We start from the raw sequence: 21,539 nt of genomic DNA, 5'->3' as shown, positions 1-21,539 counted from the left end.
CGGAGAGTTTCTTTAAAAAACAAAACTTTCTCTGACCATTTGACCCAGCAGTGGTACTCCTGGGCATCTCTCCTGGAGAAAGAAAGACTTAGGTCCACACAAACACCTACACATCATTGTTCACAGAGGATCTATTTGTAATAGTCAAAAACTGGGAAGGACTAAAACATCCTTTGGTAGGTGAACTGCTGAACAAAATGTTCTTTCCTACCAAGGGATGCTACTTATCAGTAAGAAGGAACAAACTATTGATACAGGAAATAGCTAAATGGTCTCAAGGGCATGTTCCTGAGAGAAGAAGAACCGTCTGAGAGGGCCCCATGCATTCCATTTACATAGCACTTGCAAAATGACAAATTTATAGCAATGGGAAACGGGCCAGAGGATGTGAGGAGGAAGGAATGGGGACGTGGGGACTGAGTCTCTGGGATGGGGCAGCCCGGAGACGGCTGTGGTGGTGGGACAGCTCTGTGTGTGTCCTGTTCCTGGCGGTGCGAACACGGATTCCCACACCCTCTGACATGGCATAAACCCAGATACACCCGCTGGAGCAAGGTCAGCTTCCTGGCTGAGACACGCACTCCAGCTAAGGGAGGTGAAGCCACTGGGAAAACGGGTTGAAGGGTATGTGGGACTCTCTGTACTAGTTTTGAGACTTCCTGTGAATCTGTAATGATTCCAAAAACAAAATCTTTAAAATAAATCACGAGGCAGATAAAGAGAACATGCATTGTATGCTGCTTTTTGTATGAGAAAAAAAAGACTTGCACATCCCGTGATTTTTGCAAACCACCACACAGGAAGGAGACAGAACTCACAGCCTCCATGAGCGGAGGACAGAAGTTTGAACTTCTGGTGTTACTTAAAATTTTACATGTAAAAATCAATTCAATAAATAAACAGGCATCTAGAACAAATAAGTACAATACCAGAAAACAAACAAATCAGCATTTTCAATAAATAAACGTGGAGGAGCGGAGGCCAGACAAGAGCTCCCTGGCACCCCACATGGGCCCTGAGGTCCAGGACTGCAGGAGCAGGGCAGGGAGCCCGGGCAGCCGGGGACAGACACGGGCACCCGCTGCCTCTGTCACCGCCCTCGGTGCGGCCCACAGGCTGGTGCCTCGCTGGGTCCCACCACCCCGAATCCCAACGCCAGAGCCGGTCCCACAGCTCTGCCGCCCCCCGCTGCCCCGTGTGGCACCCAGGCCCTGCTGGCGCAAGGCCACGGCTAATCTGCTCTCAGAGGAAGCTGCAGACGCAGCCCCGCCCTCCGCCTTTCCCAAGCCCCTTATCCCAGCAGATTCCTCCCGGGGAAGATAAGCTCCCAGCTTAGCCAGGGCGGTGGGAAGTCAGGGCCGCTTCCTTAATTGGCATTTTCCAGTTGAGAGAACATTCTCTACCTTTTTCACTTGGATCAGCTAATTGCCAAATGTTTTCATTTTTGAGAAGAAGTAAAATTGCAGAGATTTGGGATTTAGGGAAGGAATGCAAGGATCAATTTTGCCCAATTACGAAATGTCTCGGCGGTCACTGTGACGGGTCCCAGAGTCGGCCGTGTGGACCCCGGGGCCTCCCGGGCGGTGGGGGGCCGGGGACTCAGATGCAGATGTTTACCTGATGTCGTGGGCCTGAATCTGGTTTACGCTGGAAATCAGACTGTTTACAGGACAGCCCATCTGCCTCTCCTCTGGCTCTCCCTCACTCTGCTGTAACGCTCTGCAGGTCTCGCTGGGGTCTCTGTGGGAGTATCTGTGACATGGAGGGAGCCAGGCCAACCCCAGACAGCCCCATCTGAGGACACCAGCTCACGGCCTGGCCCCCGGGTGGGCAGCCTGGGCCCGGGGTGGCCGTGGACATGGGGAGGGGCCGGGGCCGTGGGATGGGGGTGGGAGCGCACGGGCAGTCAGCTCGGCTGCGGGGCTCCAGCGGAGGACAGGGAGCCTTCTCCAGCCCTGAAAGCCATCGAGGACACAGTGGACCCATCAGGACGCCGGGACCCTCTAGTGTGTTCTGGAAGCAGAGGCTGGGCGTGGGCACGGGAACCTGTGATTGTCCCCACACTGAGAGGCCCACAGGGCCCCAAGTAGCCAGACGACGGCGGCAGGGCGGGGCCCAGTCATGCGCCAGGGAACAAGGCGAGGCGTAGGGGCCACAGGCAGGGCGTCCAGGAGGCCAGAGCCACACGAGGGACGGCTGCCCCCGGCACAGGGGGCTTCACTGAGCAACCCCCTACACTGCCCCTCTGACAGCCGCTGCCTTCCACCCCCCAGAACCTTGAGCTGCTGTGGCGGCTCTGGAGGCTGCGGCCCCAGCCACGGGGGCTGCTGCTGTCGTGGGCTGAGACCCTGCTATTCTCCGTGGAGACACCGATGTCCTTCCCAGACCTCCCGGGCCCACCCTCAGCCTCCGGGCACTGACCAGGCTGCCCAGGCTGACAAAGCTCGGGGTGTCGTCCTCCAGGAGACTGAACGGGCGTCCATGGCCGCCAACATCCTCCCTGGGCTGGCCTCCCCTCGGCCCTGTCCCCTTGCTGCCATGGCCTCGTCTCCCTGCAGATGCAGAGAACGGTCCCATCCTCAGCTGCCTGGCCTCGTGCGTCCTTGGGAGGTTGTGACCTGGGGGCTGGGTCCTCCCTGGTCCGGGCCTTCCCGCCCTGGCCTCCCTCTGGGCTCAGGGAGATGGGGCCACACAGGCCTGAGAGCCTGGTCTGCCCGGGACAGGCCACCCTCCTCCTGCGCCCAGGAGTGCCCGCAGCCCTGCCAGTTTCGTCGGGTGTCTCCTGCAAGCAGCTTCGCCCAGTCCCAGCCTCCCCCCGCGCCCTCTGGCTTCCGGCAGCCACACTCCCTGCCCTTCCTCCCCGTCGGCTCAGCCCTGCAAAGCCTCCCGCCAAGCCTGACACCTGGGGCTCTGTCACCCACTCTCCAGGAGCCTCCTCCACATGTCAGTGACCTCTGACCTCGGTTTCAAACCCATAGCTCCTGGGCGCACCCAGCATGGCGTCCAGAGGATGCCAGAGTGTTCCAGGCCTGGGCACCACACTCACTGCAGAGCTGGCCTGAGACTCAGCTGCCAGACGCCCCGTGAGATCTGGTTTCTGAATCTCATCATCACCTGCCTGGCATCCAGGCCAGACACCCCGTCATCATATGGGCATCCACCCCGTCACAGCCCCCCAAAACCACCTGAGAGCAGCCCATCAAGCAGCCCCGTACATTAGACGCCTCTAAGTGTTGGCCGTGACGCCCTCTCATCCTGGCTCTCCGTCTTCTCCCTGGACACCTGCTGCTTCCTCTAGCTGTGCCCTCCATGGTGACTCCAGACACCCACGTTCAGCCTCCTCCCTCCAGGACTGAATTCCTCAGCGGCTCCCACGGCTCCCAGCATGCCGTCCAGCTCCTCAGCCCACAGCAGAGACACAGAACGGCTCCCCAGCCCATCGCTCGCCTCTGGAGAAAGAGGCCTCCGTCCTCCACGCGCCATCCGCTGTCCCCTCCCCGGCCCCTGCGAGGAACCCCGGCCAGAGACACCCACGGCCACCACTGACTTTCACCCTGTCCCAAATCACAGGACCAAGGAGGTTGCTCTGACAAGGGTCATTTCCAGCCTTGCTCCCAGCTAGCCAAGGACACATGCCTGCCGTGGGCAGCACTGGGGGACTGGGGCACGCTGTCAGTCAGCCTAGCAGCCTGGGCTTCCCTCCTTCCTCCCTTCCTTCCTTCCCTCCATCCCTCCATCCCTCCTCCCTGTGGTAGAACACGGTGCATGCGGTTTCCATCTGAACCATGCTGAGGGCACAGCCCTGGCACTGAGAACATTCACGTGGCTGTGCCGCGGCCCCCGTCCTGCGGCTCCAGTACTTTTTCTTCAGGAAACCTGGAGCTCTGTCCCGACTCATCACTCACGCCCGTCTGCCCCGCTCACCGCCCTGCTGACCACCATTCTGCCGCCTTTCTCTCAAATCTGACTCCTCTGGGGGCCTCTGTCTGTGGCGTCGTCACCACATCTGTCCTGTGTGACTGTGGCTTCACCCCCACGTGCTTGTGAGGGCTGCTGGTGCTGGGGCACCCGTCAGAGTGGCACTCCCTCCGCAGACTCAGTGAGACCCCGCTGTGTGTGTCTGCCCCGCTGCACACCCCCCACTGCTGGGCCCTTTCCACTTTGGGCTGCTGTGACTGCCCTCCGATGAGATGGGGGTCTGAGTCCACTTCATGTGTCCATAGAAGACCCCCTGAGACCGAGCGATTCATAAAGCTCACGGCTCCGCAGGCCGAGAGGTTCAATGGCACGGCCCCGGCTTCTGCTGGAGGAGGTCAGAGGGGAAGCAGACGCGGGAAGGCAGGCACGGCTCGGCGACGTCCCGGCTTCGGGACAAGCCCCACTCATGGGAGCAAACCCATTCCCATGGGAACTCATCCCTATCCCAGGAGGAGACTCACTCCCAGCCCCAGGCACTCAGGAGGGAGTCCCTCCCACGCCCACGTGCCTCCCTGCCCCCAGGCCCCATCCCCAACACCACCACACTGGGGGCCACGTTTCAACAAGAGCTTTGGTGGGAACAGACGCACTACATCCAGGCCATAGCCCCGGTGTGCAAACATTTGAGTCCCTGCCTTGATTTCTTTTGGGGATAGACCTGGGAGTGGCACGGTGGCATTTTGTGTTCACGTGGTTCTGGAAGGAGCACACTGAGCTGGTTACAGCAGGCTTCTGTTTTCCCCTGTGTCCCTTCCTGCCTTCCAGAATGCAGATGAGAGGGCAGGTGCCCCAGCAGCCCTCGTCAACCCTAAGGCATGATTCCGCACCTCAGGCTCAGGGAGCACAGAGACTGAGGGCCGTGGACTCCCGGGGAGATGGGGGCACCTCCATCGAAGGCTCACAGACTCTGTGTGTGGCCCTTCCAGAAACGGGACAGAAATGAAAAGTCTACCTCATGGAAGACATTGGTGTTCAGGGTTTTCTGCTCTGTGTGTTCTCCCTGAAAAAGTCAGTAGACTTTTTAAAATAAAAATATCCCATGTCCATTGTGCAGAAACGAGCCACGGCCTGCAGGGGACCGGAGCCTCAGTGCTACCTGCTCTGCTTTAGTTTCTCAGTGCCCTGTGTTCCCACGCGGGCAGCGACGCCCTCCCTTACAGCACATTCCTGGTGCAGCCAGGGTGGCTGACCCGCGGATTCCTCCGGACGAGGGACGCTTCGAGTCAAGGATTTTCATGGCCGTGAACTGCCTGGAGGCTGTGCCTTTTGCTTCCTCTGAGGAATCTTCCTCCCGCGCCACCCTCCCCTCTGCCAGCGCCTCTGTGGCTAACCTGCACTCGTGGGCTGTGATTGGGGGGCACAGGAGCCGTTTATGGCTCTCGGGGCACTTTGCTGAGCTGCTCCCGGGAAAGTTGACCCGTCCCTCCCTCCAACCGGCGCTGCCCAGCATTCCTGTCCAGCAGAGCCTGACTGCGAGGCCGGGTCGGTGGCGCTGCCGCTGTGCCAGGGAAAGGGCCCCGTCGTCTATTTCCCTTGCGTGCCTTTGAGTTGGACCACTGACCACTGTTCACACCTGTGCTCCTCAGTGTGTTTTGCCGTGTTCTGGGAGGTTGAGTGTATTCTCAGAACGTTTTCTGGCGTTGCTGAGCGCCTGTTCCGTCATCATGTTTAACAGGTGTTTTCCCAGCTTGGATCTCTGTGGCCATTAACTTGCTTCCTGCTATATTAAAGGTTTGTTTTTCTTTCATTACAAAGGGACTCATGCGGAGTGTCCCACACGCTCCCTGTGCTTTGGGGTGTGAAGTCGCAGAGGAAGGCAGGTGTCCTTTCTTCTCTGAAGTGTGGGTGGGGGCGGGACAGCAGACCCTGGGGTCCCTGCTGAGGAGGGAAAGGGTGGGAATCTGAATGTTCTCTCCCTGACCTCTGGAGCCCCCCAGCTCCGTCTTACGCTTGGAGGAGGACCCCTCCTGGCTGTCCCGGAGAGCGGGTTTGCCCGTGGAGCCCATCCTGCCCGGCTCACAGAGAGCGGCCTGGGAAGTCCCTCGGCCAAGCAGCACGTGCCGGGCCGGGTGCCCACGACTGCTGGGGAAACCCAGGCCAGGGCGTCCAGGAAGCAAAGGTCTTTCTTTAGGGGAAGGTTTTAAGAATGAAAATCAAACCGCAGAATGGTGAGGTCAGTTGGAGTCTGGATTCCGTGGGGTGAGACAGCCACAGCCAGGTCGGACTCCCCACTCCTTCCCTATCCCCTGCCCCCCGTTGCCGGCCATGCCCTGGAGCAGGGGTGAACCTCGGACCCCCAGTCCCGTGCCCACCCCTGCTGCCTGCAGCCTGCGAGGTCCCACAACCCGTTGGCAGGCAGGGCCGGCCTGGGGCCAGGTGTGGGCGAGGCTGGGGGTTTCCTGGGGCAGCCGCCTTCATGTTTTGGCCTGGCAGCCTTGAGTGGTGTCGGGAGAGGCGGGGAGCCATGGGCCGAGCACCCTGCCCGTCCCGGCTGTGCGTGCCGATGCTGAGTGGGTTCTGTGGCTGGTCCCCCAGGCAGCCCAGTGGGTGCAGGCCACCCTGGAGGCCGCCACGCCCTGCCTGGTCCCCGGGGAGGGGAAGGGTCCCTGCTGACCACACAGTTTGCCGCGTGCTTCTTGTTTGCCGAGGGCTGCAATGTTTGTCGCCGGCCGCAGTGTTTGCTGCCGGGTGAATAATTGCTGGCTGTGGGGTGTCACCTGGGCCTGCGGTGGGACTCGGGGGCCAAGGATCGTGCTGTTCCCGCTGGAGCAAGTCTCTCTGCGGGGGAACAGCAGCTTCCTCAGCTTCCGGGCGCAGCCAGAGGCCGGAGCAGTGAGGAGGGTTTGTTGGTGCCCATGAAGGGACAGTGATAAGCTGAGATGTCAGCTTCCAAGCAGGCTAGGGTCTCCCTCCTGACCCGTCCTGGTGGTCCCCCAAGCCCCTGAAGGCACCGTTCTGTCCTCATTGTCACTCTGGGGCCGCGGCCACACGCACCGCTCAGCCAGTCCATCTCAACGCCCTTCCTTCCTCCTCCCAGCTGCGGCCCCCACCCCCCAGCTGTCCCCCGCTGTCCCCCGCGTGGACTTCGCAGCTTCCCCTTGTCCAACAGCTCTGAGGCTCCCAGAAGCCTTCCCTCTCCTCCTCGGCCTCTCCTCCCCTCCACTCTCCCACCATCTCCCACTTTCTTTACACAGTATCTGTGGACCCAAAGTCTGCGGCCCGAAGCCCCTCACTGTGCCCCCATGGCACGGCCCCATCACGGGCCGAATCCTGGACACCTCCTGGCGTGTCACTGGCGTCTGATCTTGGCACTCGTCTGATGCAACTTCGGATTCCACCCAAGGCCTTTCGCCTGGTGAGAGCCGAGCGTCGTGCTAAGGACGGGCTTTCCTCAGCCGCGCCCCCCGTGACGGGCCCTGTTCCTTTCCCGCAGACACGTGCCTCTCAGTCAGGGCCGACTTCTCCACCCCAGCGTTCGCCACCATGACTGTGGCCTGTGCTCAGCTGTGTCTCTGCAGCCTGGTCGGCCGCGTGCATTCTTTCCTGCCTGAGACAACCCCTCATCCCACAGCAGAGACGGCGGTCACCGAGAACGCAGCCCGCCTCCCACCATCCCCTGCGTGGGCACCTCAGTGGCCCCCTGCCCGCTCCAAATAACAGCCTGGGATTGGTTGGTAGAATGTGGGCTCCCCGTGGGACATCGAGAATACGCACAGGGGCGGGGAACAGCCCCCTCGGCGTCGTGACGGCCCAGCCAGAATTACGGTGCCCCTCCGTTCTCGCAACATTTCTCACAAATAAAGTGAGTTAATTCCATCTGGGGGTTGACGGCCTGCGGATCCAGACCACCTGTCTCAGCGCTTCTGACTATTCCACACTTAGGCACCGTGTCACGGGAACATGAAGTGTAGCCACTGGGTTTCGTGAGTTTTTCCGTCGCAGCTGCCAGTCCTCTGGGAACAGCGTCCTCATCCGATGGGAAGGGGCTGCGGAAGCCACTCCGCAGACCACGTGGCCTTCCTGCCTGACCACACTGGCCAGGAGCGCGTCACAGACCGCACGCCGCCTCTCCGTTTGGCGACGCGTGCATCACTACTTTCTTTTCTATTTCTTTAATTTATGTTTTTATCTTTCCCAACTTCTTTCTTTTAAAAATGTGTTCTTAGACATTTTGGTTTTCATTTTTCTAGACATTATTTTTACCTAAAAGAAAGGCCCACAGTAGGCATGCATCCTTTTCAATTCTTCTTTATTTTATTTTCCTGAATGAATTACTTCCTTTAATTATAAAAGGAATACCCAGCTGTGCACGGTGGCTCACACTGTAATCCCAGCACTTTGGGAGGCCGAGGTGGATGGATCACGAGGTTAGGAGTTCGAGACCAGCCTGGCCAACAAGGTGAAACCCCATTTCTACTAAAGACACAAAAAATTAGCTGGGCATGGTGGTGCGTGCCTGTAATCCCAGCTACTCGGGAGGCTGAGGCAGGAGAATCACTTGAACCCAGGAGGCGGAGGTTGCAGTGAGCTGAGACTGTGCCACTGTGCTCCAGCCTGGGTGAGAGGGTGAGACTCCATTTCAAAAAAAAAAAAAAAAAAAAAACAAAACCCGACCACCATTCTTACTGGGCGAACAACAGAGGGGTACAAAAATTAAAAGTGAAAAATGGCCCCCAACCCCTTCTGGTCCCGATGTGCTGTCAGTGTGAACACTTTTTCGTGTCCATCCCACCTGCTGTCGTATGTGCGAATTCCTTTCTTGCTTCTCACATGGGGATGTTTAACCTCAATGTGTATATGCTCCTGTTTCCCACGAGATTCCACAGTGGCACTGGACCACCGTGAGTTCAGCCACTAGCCCGGGGATGGAGTCTCAGTGTTTCACGTCATGTGTTGGGCATTGTTTCGTGGTTTCTGTGACCCTGCAGGCCGCATCAATGTCCTTGTTTGTGCACCTTGTGGTGACAGGGGACCAAACGGACAAAGGCCGGAAGCGAGCTGGCAGAGCCATGGGGCATTTACATTCTGAATTTAAAGGATGGAGACAGAATACTGGTAGAAATATGGGCTGGGTGCCGTGACTCACACCCAGCACTTTGGGAGGCTGAGGTGGGTGGATCATGAGATCAGGAGTTCGAGTCCAGCCTGGCCAACATGATGAAACCCCATCTCTACTAAAAATACAAAAGTTAGCTGGACTTGGTGGCAGGCACCTGTAATCCCAGCTACGTGGGAGGCTGAGGCAGGAGAATCTCTTAAACCCGGGAGGTGGAGGCTGCAGTGAGCCCAGATGGCACCACTGCACTCCAGCCTGGGCAACACGGCAAAAGTACATCTCAAAAAGAAAAGAAAAGAAAAGAAAAGAAAAAAGGAATACAGGCAAATAATACACACAGGAGACGTATATCTGATGGCCGATGGCATAAACGGTTAGGAGCCGCCATACACACATGAAGAAGAAAACCACGGACGGTTCCTCCAGGGCTGGTGAGGGCAGGGAAGGACGCCACCAGTCACAGCTGCTGGGAAGACCCAACCCTCCCGCAGACGGCCTTTTCAGCACGACCTTAGCACTGAGATCCCTGCTGCCCTGGGCATCCCTCATACTCGGGCAGCCTGGGGTTCTCAAATGGCTGCCAAACATTGAAACCCTTCTGTTTTGTTTTGAGATGTAGTCTTGCTCTGTTGCCCAGGCTGGAGTGCACTGGCACGAGCTTGTCTCACTGCAGACTCTACCTCCTGGGTTCAAGCAATTCTCCTGGTTCAACCTCCCGAGTAGCTGGGATTACAGACGCCTATCACCACACCTGCACCTGGTTAATTTTGTATTTTTGGTAGACGTGCGTTTTCACCATGTTGGCCAGGCTGCTCTCTAACTCCTGACCTCAGGTGATCCACCTGCCTCAGCCTCCCAAAGTGTTGGGATTATGGGCGTAAGCCACTGTGCCGGGCCAAGCTGCAATTTTCCTATGTGGCTTGTGTTATTCTGTGGTCCTCCTGCTGTGGCTTGAACCAGAATAAATGATGGGGTGATGGGGACCCCCTTAGTTCTGACTTTAATGACAGTGGTTTGCATTTCATACCTTAAGGCTGTGTTCACACGGGCTCCTGAGGACACAAGCGAATCCTCCTGTGTGAGCCGTTTCTTCCCATCTCTGTTTGGCGTTGGGTTGTCCCGCATGGCTTCTGAGTTTCCGCGAGGGCTTCTTGGACACCCACAGAGATTTGCTATTTTATCCGGTCTTCCGGCAACTGCCCATCTTTCCTGCTCGCACCATTGTTTCTCTGGGGGGAAATCACTTCATGCGTGAGTCTGTGTGGCATGCAGCTCTTTTCTTCCACCACTAAAGGCAAAGAAGCCCGGTCCCCCGTCCCCCCGTGGCAGAAGGCAGGCGAGCAGAGCAGCCAGCCCCCCTTGACTGCCAGTTCTGCTCAGCATCTCGGATGTGCAGGAGCCGGGGCTCTGGACAGGGCAGCACCTGAGCGGGCGTCATGCGTCCTCCTGGCCTTCCCGAGACAGCTGGGGTCTCACTGTCCCTAAGTCATCCAGCGCCTGTGGACGTTGACCCACGGGGAGAAGCCACCGTGCTCCCCTCTGCCCACCGCCAGTCAGAGTGGAAGTGTGTGGAGGGCAGACGACGGAGTGGATTTCCATGTAAAGTGCTCAGGGCAGACCCAGTGCGGACTCCACAGCCAGCCTGCAGCTGTCTCCTTGAGCACTGGATAAAACGTCCAGACAAATGTCCTCAGCCACTGCAGACCTCCGTGTTGGCCGCATGGACCCAGAGCAAGGAGCAGCCAGGTGGGTCCTATCAGTTCATCCCGAGAGGCACAGGAACAGGGGCACCTGTTCCAGACTCCCAGGAGCCACCCTGCCCAGAGACTGAGGGTCCAGAGGCTTCTGACATGCCCGTCACACCTCCAGGTCTCATAGCACAGACGGCCCGTGCCTGCGTGCAGAAGTGACCGTAGCGTGGCTGGCTCGGGCAGTCAGCTGGCTGGAGCAAATCGCAGTGGTGCCCGGCTGAGATCGAGGCTGTGTTTGTCTCTATCCAAACAGACAGGACCTTAGGATGCAGCTCTCTTTACTTCACATCGCGGACGTTAGGGACCCTGCCTGGGGGACCCGTCACCTCCTGGCGCTGTCTCGGGCTGCACTGCCTTGCCCGGCACCCTGCTGGTCTAGCACTGGGAGCCCTCGCGCCCGTCAGCCCTGGAAAGAGATGCAGTGGGCAGCTGGGATAGAGCCGATGGCATCCCAGAGGGTGCCGCCCCAGGCATGTCCTGGCACTCCTCTACACAGATGCCCACGCCACTCAGAGAGGGGCGCCACGACTGGCCGCCCTGCTCGGGGGAAGAGGGACCCCAGCAACACCTCATTCTGTGGTTGGGACGCATTTCCCAGGAGACCCAAGCAGCCGTCAGCCCTCGAGGAGGCCCAGGTGAGGGCGGCTCTCCCGTGGACCCGGCCCGAGGTGCCCGCGAAGGCCCCAGAGGCCCCTGTGCTCTGGGTGGCCTGGCAGCTCAGGTTCCACAGGGAGCTTCAGGAAGCCCCGGAGACGGGCATGCGGGCCCAGGGCCCAGGAGCCCAGCCAGGCCTTCTCCATCGAGGAACTGCTGCCATCGACTGCAAACAACCTCTACTGTCTCCTAAATTTCTTTGGGAAATCAGCTCCTGATAGGTGACACCAGGTGGCAGGAGGCTCGCCCCACGGGTGCAGCAGACCCAAAGGGCCTCGGGCTCCAGGGGACTCCTGACGCAGGAGGAAGAACGTGACAAGGAAGCAGGCCCGCGCTCCCCAAGACAAGGGGACGGGAACGGAACAGAGGCGCGCGCAGGCCACGGCCCCCTACCCCCTGCCCAGCCTCAGGCCTGTCTGCGGACAGCTGCATCCGCCCGGATAACGGGCCGGCCGTGGTCACAGGGAGCCCTGAAGTCACAAGGCTGCTGTCTTCGCTTGCTTCCTCAAAAACAGACCCTGAGCCAAAGGCTGGAGGGCAAAGTTCACAGGGAGGGGGGATTCGGGGAAGTGCGGGGAGGAGGGGGGAGGCCGAGGAGGCCTCCGTGCAGGGGCTGTCGCGGGGAGCCCTCTGCGAGGCTGCGGGGGCCGCATGCTGTCCTCTGGGTTATTTCTCCTTCCTTGGACAGAGTGTCCCTAGAAGGGCGGTAGCTCCCCCGGCCTCCGGCTTTCCCTGCGGGCTGGACCCCACGCCGGTGTCTGCAGGTGACTTCTGGGTGAGTGAGGTTGTGTTCACAGGCCCAGCTGTGTCGCCACAGTCACTGTGTGCCCATCACAAGCTGACCCGGTGTGAAGCCCTGAGTCCCTTCAAGTAGAGGCTGAGGGGCTGAGCTCCAACCGCCACACTGGCAGCCATTTCTGAGGCCTTCATTCCCATCATAGAGATGAGAGAGGCAGGGTGAGGGGGAAGAGAAAGAGCGAAAGAAGGGGGAGGGAGAAAGAGACAGAGCAAGAGTCAGAGAGAAGGGAGAGACAGCAAGAGAGAGCGGGAAGAGAAACAAAGGCAGAGGCGGAGACGGAGACAGAGACAGAGAGAGACAGAGACAGAGATGGAGACAGAGACAGAGACAGAGACGAGGACAGAGACGGAGACAGAGACAGCGAGAGACAGAGACACAGACGGAAACAGAGACAGAGACAGAGAAAGAGACAGAGACAGAGACAGAGATGAGGACAGAGACGGAGACAGCGAGAGACAGAGACACAGACGGAAACAGAGACAGAGACAGAGAAAGAGACAGAGACAGAGACAGAGATGAGGACAGAGACAGAGACAGAGACAGAGAGAGACAGAGACACAGACGGAGACAGAGACAAAGACAGAGACAGAGATGAGGACAGAGACGGAGACAGAGACAGAGAGAGACAGAGACAGAGACAGAGATGAGGACAGAGACAAAGACAGAGGCAGAGACAGACAGAGACGAAGACAGAGACAGAGACAGAGACAGAGACAGATACAGAGACAGAGATGAAGACAGAGGCAGAGACAGAGACAGAGACGGAGCGTGGGTGATGAATCGGGAGCAGCCTCTGGGTGAGAATCCCCGCAGCAGGCAGGGTGTGAATGGCTGAAAACCTACTTGCTTGGGGCTATTTTTAAAAGCAATTGAATTTATAAAAATCTGTTTGGTGCCAGTAGGTTCTTGAACTAACCGGCTCAGCCTGCAGGGAAGAAGTAAGTGACCCCGGGGGCCAGCCCCAGAGGCCGTCTCTGGCTTGTTGAGGTGATGACCACTCACCCGTGCCCTCGCCACTCAGGGGAGCCTGGTCCACACCAGGTGAGAAGCAGGGGCCGCCGGAAGAGATGGGTAACCTCCGTAGAGGCTGAAATCACCCCCAGGCCCGTTTGGGCTCCAGGGGCCTCTGAACGACCCACAGGCATGTGTGGGTGCTGTGAGGTGAGCCAGGGAAGGGTGTGGACAGCAAGTCTGTGCCGCCGGGGGTGGCAGAGAATCATGTCCTTTATTTGATTCTCACGCACTGACTTCTTTTCTGTGGTCAAGGAAAAGCCCAAGCCCTCAGCTGGCTGCATCCTCTGAGCAGAGACGGACCCGGCAGCGAAGCCCGGTGTTGTCCGGAGGACCCGTTTCCCCAGCTCCGGCTCCCAGGCCTCAGGATTAACACAGAGCAAGGAGCCCGGCAGGGAAGGGCTGTCCCAGCCACGAGGGCACCCAGTGTGGGTCCAGAGGCCTCCACTGTGGCCTTCAGGGGCAGGCAGGGGCACCCGGGCCCAGAGAATCCTCACAATCCTCTGTTCAGACCAGGCCAGGCTCACCTGCCTCCATGCCCAGGGTATGCAGGCTGGTGTCCAGGAGGTCAGGTCAGATGGTGGCCACCTACCCGTGTCCCAGCATTGGAGGGAAGGGACAGGCATGGGGCACCCTGACCCCCACGGTCTGCGCGTGTGCCTCAGGGGAGGCAGGGAGGTCCTAGAAGGAGGGGACGGGCACCCGGACTCCCGAGGTATTAGCATGTGCTTCAGGGGGCAGGGAGGCTCTGGAGGGCAGTTTCGGAGACCAGCCTGTGGGTCCCTCACACTGAATGCCGGGGCTGAACTCACAGGAAGAGAGCTGGGTCTTCCCCGGGCTCCCTGCTTTAAAGGGCATCCCCAGGCACCTGCCAAAGGAGAGCTTTACCCCTCCGGGGAAAACCAGGTTGCACCCCGGAAAGCACGCCGCCCCCTCCAGCTGCTCCCTGCACCCAGCTGACCCTCCAGGGCGTCCGGGCGGCCCGGGGCCTGGTCTCCAGCGCGGAGCCGCGTTCCTTTCGCTATGCAACAGTGTCACCTGGCGGCCAGCGCCCGCCACTGCAGCCTCGGAAGGGTGCTCTGGAACCAGGGCCCCTTGCGTGGAATTTTGATTAAAAAAAAATAAATCACTGAGCCAAAATAAAGGTGCCCGCATTGAATTCGACAGTGACGAGTGACCCCGCGCTTTGGAAAGCCACTCAGGGGCACCGACGCCAACAGAAACGTGGCCAGGGCGGTTCCTGAGTGGGAAAGGCTAACCCACCCAGGCCCACGGCTTGGCCAAGTGCATAAGGAATGTTCGCGGAATACGAGCTGTTTGTCCCTGGTTTTTCCTTTAGAGTCTGTGTGCATGCAAGTTTTAAAGCGGCCCACAGAGTGCACGCGCGTGGCGGTGATTGTCCGACGTTCGGTTAGAGTGGCAGAAATGACAGACGCGGTCCTCCTCTCCCGGTCCAGGCCGGGACTTGGTGCCCGGGGCAGGTGGGGGGTTCTGAACGTTTTCTGTCACTTCACGCTGGGCGTCGGTTCTTTCTCGATGGCCAAAGTGGGTCTCTGTTGCCAGGGCGAGGAGGAGGAGGAGGGAAGGGTTACGTCGGCCTGGGTATGAGTGGCAAAGCCAGTGACCACGCATTCATGGGATCAGCTAGAGGGGACAGGGTGTGCTGTCCCACACCTGGGGGAGCCTACGCCCCACGGTCGCTTCAGAGAGGTGCTCGGGGGGGTGACACTTTAGTGTAAACGTGTCCCATTCAAAATCCACGCAATGACATGTAACAGGCTGGGCCTTAGGGAGGGGACGAGGCCGTGGGGAAGCCTCCTCTCTTGCGAATGGGATTAAGCCTCCTCTGAAAGAGGCTCCAGGCAGCCTTCAGCAACGTGCCAGCTTCTGGCTCCTGAAGGTCTCTCTCCACAGAGCACTTGAACAGGACATCATTCAGCCAAGATCTTTGCCATTTTGTAACAAGGCTGGTCTTTCCTCTAGTGTCCAATAAGACCGTCCTCACTTCTGGTCAATGGGTGGCTCACATCTGTAATCCCAGCACTCTGGGAGGCCAGGGTGGGAGGATCACTTGAGCCCAGGATTTGAGGCCAGCCTGGGCAACATGATGAAAACTCAAAAGACAGAGAAGAGAGAGAGAGAGACAGTGAGAAAGAGGAAGAAGACAGCGAGAGAGAGGGAGAAGAGAAACAGAGACACAGAGAGACAGAGGGGGATGATGACCAGGGAGCAGCTGCCAGGTGAGGTGGCAGGGTGTGGTGGGACATGCTTGCAGTCCCAGCTACTCAGGAGGCTGAGATGGGAGGATCATTTGAGCCCAGGAGGTCGAGGCTGCAGTGAGCTGTGATCCAGCCACAGCACTCCAGCCAGGGTGACAGAGCCAGACCCTGTCTCAAAAAAAAAAAAAAAGCCTTCACTCTGTATTTCTACGAACCTTCTGTTCAGTACCCTAGGGTCCTGCAATGATTGAAAAGTTAAAATTGTACTTATTAATAATAAAGTACATCCCAGCCCCCCATGCCCTGCCCTGCTCCTGCTCCTCATCATCACTCGCCCGTCATGGGTCACAGAAGGGTTTTGGAGAGTCACCTCCCCCGTCCCTGACCCAGCTAGGGAGGGCATGTGGGGTGAGATCCCTTTCCTGGGGACAGGAGATGGTGGCCATCAGCAGCAGGCAGGAGGGACTGCCTCTGTCTTCCCGCTGTGCTGACAGCCACGGCTGCAGCTGTAAACTGAGGCAGGTGCTGTTTCCCCTCCTACAAACATCCCCCAGCCGGGGCTGGGTCCTCGGGGAGAGCCTGCAGGCCATCCGACTACACTCAGCTTCTCGCCCGCCTGAGACTCCCCAGGCTCCAGAGGCTCCCCGGGCAGCTGCAAAGCCAAAAGCAGCCCAGTTTCAACCCAGCAAAGGCACCAGTCCCTTCTGGGGACTCCGCAGGTCTTGGCAAGGCCACGGTCGGTGGCTGCGCCCTCTGGCGGGTGAGGAGCCGAGTGCGGCCGCCTCCCAGCCTTCAGAGGCTCTGTCCATGTCTGCGCTAGCCGCGACTGCAAAGTCGAGCTCCATCTTTCTGAAAGGTAGCCACAACCTCAAGCTAAAAGATGATCATCTGGGATGCTTTTACATTCAAACATCTTACATGACGCTTAGTCTCCCGCTGAAAGGCGTGCAGGTCTGCTGAGAGGCGCTGCAGACAGCCGAGGGCAGTGACCCCCTCCCGGCCGCATCCCCACGCCAGGGTCTCGTAGCCTTCTCTGCAAAACACAGAAGGCCTCAGGTGGACGCAGCCTCTTGTGTGTGTGAGCAGCAGCAGGAGTCTTTCCTCTTCTCCTTCCTGCTTTCTTTTCTTTTTAGCCACAGGCACGTATCACTTCATAATTTAAAACGTTCTAGGTGCAAGAATTCAAAGTTACCGTGTGTCAAAGGCATGAAGCAAAGCCAGAAGTCGCAACCTTTTTCTCCTGCTGCAGAGCATCATTGCTGGACTCCCCTGAATAAAGTCAGTCTCACTGTCAAAAAAAAAAAAGAAAAGAAAAGGGGCTGGGCACTGTGGCTCACGCCTGTAATCCCAGAACTTTGGGAGAACAAGGCAGGCGGATCATAAGGTCAGATGTTAGGGACCAGCCTGGCCAACGTGGTGAAACTCTGTGTCTACTAAAAATACAAAAATTAACGGAGTGTGGTGGTGCACGCCTGTGATCCCAGCTACTCAGGAGGCTGAGGCAGGAGAATCGCTTGAACCCAGGAGGCGGAGGTTGCAGTGAGCTGAGATCGTGCCACTGCACTCCAGCCTGGGTGACAGAGCAAGACTCCATCTCAAAAAAAAAAAAAAAAAAAAAAAAAAAAAAGCAAAGAACTTTCCTGAAGCTGCAGGTGAGCCCCTCACTGGAGAGCTGGCCACATCTCAATGAGGCGCTGCGGAGTGGCTGGGTCTCAGGATGACCAAGATTGTAAATATTTCTGCTTAAGATGAAAACTTTTAAGACACAAAGTTAAAATATAACATCCCATAAAGTTAAAAGTCTCTTTAGCGAAAGCATTTTGGCCCTTCCCACTCAGCGCCCATGGTGCTGACGCCTCTCAGCTCCTCCAGCAGCTGGGGGCTCGGAGGCCAAGGTGCGCTGAGCGACGCGTTTCCAGAAGGAAACATCATGAGTGTTCAGAACAGCTCACCTTGAAATCCATCGCCCACCTTGGAGAAAGTGAGAAGAAACTATTTTCTTTTTGAGACGGTCTCGCTCTGTCGCCCAGGCTGGAGTGCAGTGGTGTGATCTTGGGTCACTGCAGCCTCCACCTTCCAGGTTTAAGGGACTCTTCCTGCCTCGGCCTCCCAAATTGCTGGGATCACAGGTACGCACCACCACGCCCAGCTAAGCTCTGTATTTCTAGTAGAGACGGGGTTTCCCCGTGTTAGTCAGGCTGGTCTCAGAAATGACAAAGCCATCCTTCACTTCGTGTTCCAGCCTGGGACTTGGTGCTCAGGGCAGGCGGGGGATTCTGAACATTCCCTGTCACTTCTCGCTGGGTGTCGGTTCTTCCTTGATGGCCAAAGTGGGTCTCTGCTGCCAGGGCGAGGAGGAGGGTCGCGAGGGCTGAGTGTCTGTTAGTTGGTGCCTGGCGGGTTTCCAAGGCCTCCTCTCTCATCTCCATCTCATGCGGTTCAGGCCTGCGACTTCACACACACCTTTGAAAGGCAGCCGAGACAAGCAGTGGGGTGGGGTGGGGGGGTGGGGTGGGGTGTTGTGGGGTGGCGTGGTCTGGGGTGGGGTGGTCTGAGGTGGGGTGGTGTGGGATGGGGTGGGGTGGGTGTGGTCTGAGGTGGTGTGGGATGGGGTGGTCTGAGGTGGGGTGGGATGGGGTGGGGTGGGGTGGGGTGGGATGGGGTGGGGTGGTCTCAGGTGGAGGTGGTGTGAGTTGTTCTACGGGCCTTCATCTCATCTGAAAGCAACCTCAGAGAAGATCACTGTATGTCCAGGATAAGATGAGACAGAATGATGCCATTTCATAATTCTGTGTAAACACAGACACATCAAGATCGCGGTGCCAGCCGTGAAATCCCAAACCTCCCCTTCTCTCTGCTCATGGGAGTTGGGCCTTTCCTGGGTCAGACTTTTCCAGCTGGTTGTGGGGGCTCCAGCTTTCTGACAGCCTCCGACCTGGGGAGACCCCCAGCCACCCAGCCACAGCCCAGTTCTGCAGAAGGTCTTCCTGACCCTCCTCCTGTGGCCCCAGGGCACCCCTGGTGCGTGCAGCTCCCCCTGCCATGAGTTGTAGCCCAACCTTCCAACCTCAGGTGGCTCCTGGGGCCCTGGCTAGACAGAGAGGCCGGGGTTAAGAGGCAGGCGGAGCCTGAGGGTGTTCAGGAGCGGCCATGGTGGCCCTGGACAGGGAGGGTCTTCCCCGCTTCCCCGGACACCAGCAGGAGTCACTGCGGCCACTTCCCATGTGTCTGGGTCTCCCTGAAAAGTGACCAACTCCCCAGGAAAAGGAGGTGGCTACAGGCCTTAATCAAATCCATTAAAGGAAAGTTTCAAGAAAGATAAACATTATTTACCATAAGCAGAGGGCCAAGGAGCTGAGAAACAGCTCTGGTTAAGAAGACACGTGGGGCCCAAGCGGCAGGTCCAGAGAGAGACGCACAGTGGGTGAAGGTCCGTGAAGCCCCTTCCCTGAAACTCCCGCTCCTGTGGGAGAGCTCGGCGGGATGCCAGGGCTGCACTGGGCACTGCATGGGGAGCCAGAGCTGGGGGTGCACTGTGCGAGATGAAAGCCGCCCGCCCCGGGCACAGGACTAAGGACAGCACCCCCCGAGACGTTTCTCCCGACGCCGTCTTCCCCCTGCAGCCCTCCTCTGCTCCCCGAGTTCCAGACACCCCGAGCCAGAGCCCCCGTGAGGCTCACGCCCTTTGTCCTTGCCCTGCTCCTGGTTCCAAAGCAAAACGCAAAAGCAAATGTGCCTCATGTCCAGTTCACACACTTCTACCATGTCTGGGTGTTTCTAAGGGCCACGCTTGACTTTTATCCTAAAGCCAGTGACAGCCACTCAATCTTCGGAGGCTGGGACGCCAGGGCTGTCACCTGCACCCCCGGTGGGAGTGGGCTAGGCAGCAGGAGCCTTGTGTCCCCTTCTGGCTCCAGGAGCCACAACCCATGGCCTGTGGCTTCCCCGACGTCTTGCCTGGCCACAGCACACCCTGGTGGCCCTGCTGAGCCAAGCCGGCTCTTACCTGAAACCCGGCAGGGAAAGGTGACACTCTAAGCCTCTCTGCCCAGAGCGGCTCAGGATTACTGGGATCCCTGCACGCATTTGGCAAATATTTACCGTGTTTACACTACGTGCCGGTCAGGGTCGGTGAACCAGAGAATAGAACAACGATCAAAACCAGGGACACCTGTTCTCCAGGCTCCAACCTTCTGATGATGGATGGGGACAGGGAAGTGGCATCTGTCTGGTGGCATGTCCCATGAAGGAACGCAAACAAGGAGACGGAAAAAGGGAGCTGCTGGTTTACACAGGTGCTGGGGAACATAAACGTCTGTGTTTAGGGACAAAGAAACATGGCTGGGTGTGTGGGGCTGTCCAGGTGTGTGGGGCTCACACGGGGACCGTGACCTCCCTGGGTGCAGGCTCTGACGGAGAGGGCGCAAACCCAAGAAGCCAAAAGCATATTGGGGTACAAGCTACGCTTCACACTCTTATTCCTTGTTCTTCCGTTTATAGCAAACTTTGGACACTCAGAAAATCTGTGTTTAGTGCATTTCAAATCAAGGGGACAAAAGGTTCTGTCTCTCGCGCACACGACGCCCAAGGTAATGGCTGACGGCTCCTCTTCTGCGAGGAATTTCCTCACCTCCCTCTTTCCAGCTCAGGAATGAGCCTTTGGAAGAGGCAGAGGTGGTGGAACCGTTTGGTCCAAACAAGGCCTGGGGCTCGAGGCAGAGGCCTAGCTGGAGGAGATGGGGGGTTTAGAGGGGTGGGGTGACCCGAGCCCCCTTCTCAGGGTGGCCCTTAGCTCAGGCCTCTGAAGCTCTCCAGGTGGAGGCTGAAATCCTTACTGTAAAACCATCGTCTTAGAGAGCAAGCACCTCCTGCTCCTGGCGGGGTGCTGAACAGAGATGCGATTTCGCTTTAGCTATGAACACGCACATTTGCAGGAAAACGTAACTCTGGGTGTGCCCGTGTGTACGCTGCGTGGAGGGCTTCTCCGGCTGCCGCTGTTCTATTGTGACGGTGCCAGGCATCGAGGGTTTGTTGGTACCTTTTCAGCAACATGGAGCAAGCAGTGCCGCCCTCCCTCCTGTCTGTCCTGACCGTGGAGAGGGTTGTGTTTGCTGGTTTGCCTGTTTGTTATTGTTGCTTTTCTTGAGACGCCCAAGCTGGAGTCCAGAGCTCACTGCAACCTCCACCTCCCAGGTTCAAGCGATTCTCTTGCCTCAGTCTCCCGAGTAGCTGGGATTACGGGCACCCATCACCACGCCCTGCTAATTTTTGTATATTTAGTAGAGATGGGGTTTCACCATGTTGGTTAGGCTGGTCTGGAACTCCTGACCTCAAGTGATCCGCCCGCCTCAGCCTCTCAAAGTGTTGGGATTGCAGGCGTGAGCCACCGCCCCGGCCTCACGGATGCCTGGTATCATTTACAGCATGAGGCACATGTGCATTCTCGATGTCCACCCTTCATGCCACGATGCATCATTGTGGGAATCTGAGGCCGGGTCTGATCTGCCATCTCTTGTTTGCTGTGAGCAGCCTGTGGCAAAGCCCAGCCCAGGGTCTGGGGTGAGAACGTGGCAGGGTCAGGACTGAGGGTGGTCTGAGGAGCAGGGCACTGGGGGAGGGGAGATGGGCCAGACGCAGAAATGGTGAGTCTCCTGGTTCAAAGGCAGCAAAAAATCGCACCAAAAGCTTTCCCCTTTAGGAAGTATTTTATCACTGATACAATGAATAGGGGCAGTGGTGGTGCCAAGAAACGGTATCAACTTACAAACTGCAAAATCATAATAATTTTTGACGGCCAGACGAAGTGGCTCACGCCTATAATCCCAGCACCTTGGGAGGCCGAGGTGGGTGGATCACAAGGTCAGGAGTTCAAGACCAGCCTGACCGACATGGTGAAACTCTGTCTCTACTAAAAATGCAAAAATTAGCCAGATATGGAGGCTCGTGCCTGTAATCCCAGCTACTTGGGAGGCTGAGGCAGGAGAATTGCTTGAACCTGGGAGGCGGAGGTTGCAGTGAGCCAACATCATGCCATCCAGCCTGAGCGACAGAGCAAGACTCTGTCTCAAAAT

General features: G+C 58.0%; 2 long non-coding RNA genes across 2 annotated transcripts; one reads left to right on the top strand and one right to left on the bottom strand.

The window, feature by feature from the left end:
• Positions 1-986: 986 nt before the first annotated feature.
• On the bottom strand, positions 987-2,735 carry LOC141584772 (uncharacterized). The gene is made up of 3 exons (XR_012517973.1): positions 2,588-2,735; positions 1,905-2,013; positions 987-1,740 (listed from the first exon to the last, which is right to left on the bottom strand). It is a non-coding gene; the product is annotated as an uncharacterized LOC141584772 (long non-coding RNA).
• Positions 2,736-6,124: 3,389 nt separating this feature from the next.
• LOC141584771 (uncharacterized) lies at positions 6,125-8,837 on the top strand. The gene is made up of 3 exons (XR_012517972.1): positions 6,125-6,196; positions 7,173-7,333; positions 7,412-8,837. It is a non-coding gene; the product is annotated as an uncharacterized LOC141584771 (long non-coding RNA).
• The last annotated feature ends 12,702 nt before the right edge of the window (positions 8,838-21,539 follow it).

Source organism: Saimiri boliviensis, chromosome 6 (assembly GCF_048565385.1).
Source record: "Saimiri boliviensis isolate mSaiBol1 chromosome 6, mSaiBol1.pri, whole genome shotgun sequence".
In the NCBI taxonomy this organism is placed as follows: Eukaryota; Metazoa; Chordata; class Mammalia; order Primates; family Cebidae; genus Saimiri; species Saimiri boliviensis.
Note: the sequence above shows the minus strand (reverse complement) of the source record. Positions and strands in the feature narration are given on the sequence as shown.